General features: G+C 42.3%; 1 pseudogene; it reads right to left on the bottom strand.

The window, feature by feature from the left end:
* Nucleotides 1-753: 753 nt before the first annotated feature.
* On the bottom strand, nucleotides 754-2,298 carry LOC102484390 (vasculin-like; annotated as a pseudogene).
* Nucleotides 2,299-5,267: the final 2,969 nt, after the last annotated feature.

The raw sequence follows: 5,267 nt of genomic DNA, 5'->3' as shown, positions 1-5,267 counted from the left end.
TCTCTCTGTCTGCCTGGCGAGCGCACACGCAGTATAGCAGGGACCTCTCCAAAAAAAAAAAAAAAAACCCTGGTCTGGACACATGCCAAAAAAAGCTCTTGGAAATCACCCCTTAAAATTTTAGGGGAAAGTGTAGTATGTCTTTCCTGTAACACTCACTGCACTGCAAATGGCTACAGAGCAAGTTATGTTTTAAAAGGCGCTTTGCACAAAGGTTGAGTTCAGGAAGTCAATGTTACAGTGCACTTTGCTCCAGCGTTAGCATTAGCCACATGCTGCATGTTCCTTTCTGTTTCCTTTTGTTGTTTCATTTGCTTTTGGGGGGGGTGGGGAGGAATGCACGCAAGTGGACTGAGGGTTTCCATCAAAAAGATAGGACTCTGAGAGCAGGCACTGCAGGTCACCTTTTCATGAAGACTTGGACATTTTAAGACAGCAGCTTTGCAAAGCATTATACAATTTTTATTAAACGTTAGAGCAACATGGACTTTCTTCATCACCGCAGCATTTCTCTGATTGGCAATGTGACAGTGTAGCAAATGAGATTTTCTCACTTAATAATAACAGCATTCATTTACAAAGAAATGTTCAACACAACCCCATACAACATTCTTAGTTTTCTCCATATTAAAGTCCCCCCAGAGCTCATCTCCTAATTTACCACATGAATTATAGTTCTTCATTTTTACAGTTCACCCCAAACTGTATGAGAGATGTATCACACCACAACTTCTAAAGCTGTTAGGAAGTCCTTCACACGTCATCATCATCGGCTGTGTCACTGCTACTTGTCTCTGTGCCGTCATTCTCAATTGTGGGTTTGAAAGTGCTGCTTTTCCAAGGTCCAGACTAGAAGTCACCAATCAGGTCACTTTTTAATATACTGTTTTTTTTCTCAGACTGTTCTTCTGTAACTGCAAACTGTATGAGAGATGTATCACACCACAACTTCTAAAGCTGTTAAGAAGTCCTTCACACGTCCTCATCATCGGCTTTGTCACTGCTACTTGTCTCTGTGCTGTCATTCTCAATTGTGGGTTTGAAAGTGCTGCTTTTCCAAGGTCCAGATTCTAAGTCACCGATCAGATCACTTTTTAAAATACTGGTTTTTTTTTCCCCTCAGGCCATTGTTCCATAACTGTTCACTAATAACTTGGAATTCTCTCAATTCATCCTCAGCTAAGGGAGCACATGTTTCATCATGTTCACTGTCTTCCTGCCAGCCCATCTCTGTAACAATCTGAGCTCTGCCTCAAGTGAACTTGAAAGAACACCAGTTTGTGGGAAAGCTGCAGACCCAGTGATCTGCTGGGTAACCACTGAGACATTGCCATTCTCTTGTGGAATTTCATTTTCATCAGTTTCTATTTATATCCCTTTCTTGGTGAGTACTGTGACTATTACGCAAATTAAATGAGTGGCCAGCTTCTCTGAGGCAGCAAGGCTTTCATCTTCATGTTCCTCTTCTACTCTGTCCCTTTCCAGTGCTTTCAAAAATTAACCCCTCTTATCAGTGCACATTCTTGGGAGTTTGGTTAGATGAAGCTGCTAATTACCTTTGTCAACAGGCAAAGAGGAATTTGAGCAATTACACTCTTACTGAATTTGTCGATGGACTAAAATTCTTCCCAGTTGATAGAAAAACATTAAAGTTGTCCACAGTATAAGTAGACTCATGGGAAAAAGAAGCCCCAACTTTATTTTCTCTCATTTGGCCTTTCCACTCTGTAGGCTTTGAAGGTGGTACGGCAGTTTTAGGGACCACGCCTCAGTAGATACTTGGACCAGTTCTATTCTTATCTGGCCGTGACTGAAGACTTCCTACTGCTTGGGATCAGGTAGCTGTAAGCCTTCTGTGTTCCCTTTCTTAAATGACCAGCATCCTTGGCGCTCTACACGTAGGAATAGAAGGATATCTAAGAAGACTTCAGAGTTTTCTGGTTGGGTATGTGTGTGTCTGGTCATGTAGGCCCCACACACCTGCAGCTGAAGATTTTATTCTGATTTAGTTCTCTCTCATATTCAGGATTTACAGATGGAAAATATTCAGCTGCAAACTGTTTGTGTTCTCTCTTGTCTTCTTTCCTCCTAGTTTCATTGTCAAGTATATTGTTTTCATGTGGTCCTTGGTTTTTCCCAGAATGGAAAATACTGTTATGAGAATGGGAATTTCCACCATAGTATCCCCTGGATGATTTTTGTTTTCAGTGCCATTTGTTCCATGTGTATGCCATCCACTTTTTTCTTTCCTTCCACAGTTACCTCCATTAGGATGTCCAATACCAGAATTGAAGCCATCTGAGGAGTTGTGGCGGCGACCATTCACGTCGTAATGATTTTCCACTCATGGAAAGTTTTCAGAATATTTCTCAATAAGCCACCGGGTCCAGGACATGAACCACGGTCAACTACGTGGGAGTCCAGCGACATAGCCATTACGCTAACTGCTGGTTCCCAGAACCAGCTTTGACTCTTCATAGCATGTGCTAGTCCACCAGGACTGCAGAGGGACATGTTGTTTTTCTCTCTGTAATCTTCATGCTTTCCAGTCTGTTTTCTTATTTTCTGTCCTCTGAAGTAATATCCAAGTTCTTTGCAGACACTTGACCTGTGATTATTTGACATAGTTATTTCAAGTCAGCTGCCCACACTTTCGTCTTACAGTTCACACATGGCTATCTCCAGAATTAGCCAGGATCCTTGGAGTTAAGATCAACGCCTCCTTTATTATTCCATGTATGTGTCACTGTTGTACTTATCTTCTCCAGATGAAACAATCCAGTTTAGAAACCAAACAGAAAAACAAAAAGACATTTTCACACCTGAAGAACATTCCTAAACATCAGCATATGTAGAGACACAGAGCTCTCTCAGTACTGCCATGCTGCTGGGAAACTGCGGCATCTTACATTTCCACATAAGTTATAGAAGGAAAGGAACCAGCAGTTAGTGTAATGGCTTAATGGCTATGTCACTGGACTCCCATATAGTCAACCGCGGTTCGAGTCCCAGACCCAGTGGCTTAAACTCACGCTGGGCGCGTGTGTGTGCCCAAGATCCTGAGAGAAGAATGGAGGAGAAGGAATTGCGGCGTGGCCATCCCCCCCTTCAGGGGTGATTTCTCGCTTTCTGTCTCTCTGTCTTTCTGGTGAGTGCACATGCCCTATAGCAAAAAACTCAAAAAAAAAAAAAAAAGAAAGAAAGAAAAAAAGAAAAAGACTAACTCAGGCAGACTCTGCTCCGGGCCAGCACAGGTCATGGTTGGGTGCAGTGGGAGAACTGAGAGGCCCAAGATGGAGTCAGTCTGGTCCACTCACACACCAACTTCATAAAAATCCTGATGTTAGCAAGGATGCAGATGACACAGGGCGGGTCAGTTCACCACATTTCTAACCCCAAAATAATAATGCAGCCTCTCTTTCTTCTTTGGTGTGTGCCTTGAAATCATCAAGAATTCTGTAAGACCTTGGCACGTATCCAAGGCCACTTGGATATTGTGGTGCCCAGGTAACATCCTCAACCCTGGCCCAACAAAACTTCTTTTGGTTTATGGATTTTCCTAAGTTATATTAATTTGTTCCTTTTTCTTTCTTTCTTTTTCTTTTCTTTCTTTTTCTTTTTCTTTTTCTTTTCTTTTTTTTTAAGGTTGTCAGGTGGATTGGAAGCCATGTGTTGGTAATCACATTCACAAATTCAGGTACCAGAGGCCCTAAATCTCTTTATCTGTATATATATATTTAATAAAATGAACAAACAGAGGAATTTTATATTGAAAGCTTGTGTTGAAGTAAGAAGAATTTGTCTAATGTTCAAATAACTGACATTTTCAAGCCTATCTGTTATAGCAAGTCACTTTTATTAGCAGGAGTTTGTAATCAAAGAATGTGCTGAATAAAGATTTCCCTTAAAGATTTAATTTCAAATTCTGCAATGACAAGTACCCTTTGTGTATCTGAAAAAAATAGATGAAAATCATAAGTATAAAAATATTTACTTCAGAAGCACAGAACCTGCATTTTCTGTAATCGTTGTTTTGGAATTCCAAGTAAATATTTTAAATACGCCATGATACTTCTGTTTTTAGATGTGTTACAGCCAGTGCGTGCAGATGAGCAGGGCTACAGCTTGTGATGTGGACAGTGGAGAAGTGTGTGTCACTCACTCAGGACTTCCTGTGTGGGGAAGAGGCCAAGGACTAGGGAGCCCACTCTGCAGAGTCAAGGTCTCCTGTGCCCAGGTTCTGCCTGGCTGTGAGGTGAAGGACTGGGATGCTATGGCAGTGTGGAGACCACAGTAGTCTGAATAGTAGTGTTGGTCTCCCCCCGGGTACTGCTGGCTGTGAGGTGAAGGACCGAGATGCTATGGTAGTGTGGGGACTACGGTAGTCAGGGACAGAGGGATAGAAGTGGTGGGCTCACCTAGGTTCTTGGGACACCCATTTCTGGTTGTACCAAGATCTTCTCCGTGGACTCCTGAGGCTCCTCTGCAGTCTGGTTGCCAGCACAGAGTGGGGGCCTGGGCTGGAGACTGTGAAGTACACCCCAGACCTTATTCCTTCTCTCTTGCTTTTAGTTTTTAAAACACTTCTGTGTGGTTCACTCCTTCTCTAAAACTGTACTTACTAAGTCTGTGCTTATAAACTCCAGATTCCTCTCTGTCCAGAATCCTTACTTCCTCCCATGGATGCCTCCTGAACAAGCCATGTTAAACCTGATCCAACCTAAACTCTTGGTCTTCTTTCTTGACTTTGCTTCAGCCTCACCAGCTAAATACTGGGTCATCTGAAAAGTCATCATGTATTTTTCCATTTTTCTGTGTAAAAATGTGTCATGACCTTTCCAATAACCCAATAATTGTACCATGCTCACCTAGCAACCATAGTCCAAACTCAGGGTCTTTCCTCCTCTTGTATCTCCCCTTGCAAAGAATCGTTTACTACATGATGGACTTAAGGATGAACAATCCTCAAACATGCCAAATTAGTATATTGATCATTTCAAGCTGAAATCACCTGAGGAGTTATACCTGCAGAAAGGTCATTTAGCCAGTCTTTTCCTACCTGCAGCAAGTCAGAAAGAGTCCTCTAAGAAGGGTATCCTTTCATACCAGAGTGAGATACAGCCTCTACTTCCAGAATTGAGGATTGGGTTGAATTGAAAATACAGTGAACCTGAACAAATAAACTCTCTAAGGTGGTGGATTCCTGCCTGGCTGACCACAGTTTGAGTCCCAGACATGGTGGCTTGAAATCATGCTGCATGCATGTG

The sequence above is a fragment of the Tupaia chinensis genome, unplaced genomic scaffold (assembly GCF_000334495.1).
Source record: "Tupaia chinensis unplaced genomic scaffold, TupChi_1.0 Scaffold000613_1, whole genome shotgun sequence".
NCBI lineage: Eukaryota > Metazoa > Chordata > Mammalia > Scandentia > Tupaiidae > Tupaia > Tupaia belangeri.
Note: the sequence above shows the minus strand (reverse complement) of the source record. Positions and strands in the feature narration are given on the sequence as shown.